Source organism: Rhipicephalus sanguineus, chromosome 6 (genome assembly GCF_013339695.2).
Source record: "Rhipicephalus sanguineus isolate Rsan-2018 chromosome 6, BIME_Rsan_1.4, whole genome shotgun sequence".
NCBI lineage: Eukaryota > Metazoa > Arthropoda > Arachnida > Ixodida > Ixodidae > Rhipicephalus > Rhipicephalus sanguineus.
The window spans coordinates 177594887-177595685 of record NC_051181.1 but is presented as its reverse complement, the minus strand read 5'-3'; positions in this window follow the sequence as shown (position 1 = coordinate 177595685).

Below are 799 nucleotides of genomic sequence, written 5' to 3'. Positions count from 1 at the left end.
GCGCACGGATGATGATAGCTGTTGTCAACCTCTGGCTGGCGTCGTTCGCGCACCGTTACGCTGCCGAGGTTTCAGAGATCCCTCAATAAGCAGTAATTGTTAACTTTGTGAAGCTTTGTACTTGACGCAGACGTGGCCCACGTTTTACTTATACTTGCCGTTCATTTTCAAACCACTTGGACTTAGTTGTTTTCCGTTGTTGTCACTCTAAAGCGCGGGACAATTCGAATAAGTTAATGCTTTTTTTGCCCAGAAGCGCTGCGCGTCGCGTTGGTCACTGCGTTATGCTCCTAAAGCGCCTATATTTAAATATTAAGTCTCCGGCTTCTTTCTTGCGAAGAGCTGTGGGTTAAGATGTAGCCACGGTAGCGGCGTGAAGCCTAGCTGTCACTGCAGCCCAACCCTTCAAGAAATTTCTATGGTTCACGACCTGTAGATATTAATATACAGCAGAGCTGTTAAAGTCGAGGTGGACCATGCGTCGTAGATAGAAAATTGTCATCATGATGAACCGGCACGCGCCATCTTCGTCCTCTTCTTCATCGCCTTCCTCTTCGCTACCAAAAGGGATACAATAACTTGATGTACGAGAGAACAAGTACAGAGAGAGAAAGAAAGAGTTAATTTCTTGGCGAAATAAATTTTTTGCCGAGGCGAGATTCGAACTCGCGTACCCACGATCCGAAGGCGAGCGTCTTGACCACTCGGCTATCTAGGCACGCTGGCAGAGCACAGCAAGGTGGTGGGTAATGAAAGTGAGGAGGAGAGATGTGAGGATCAGGAGGAGGAAAATGAGGTT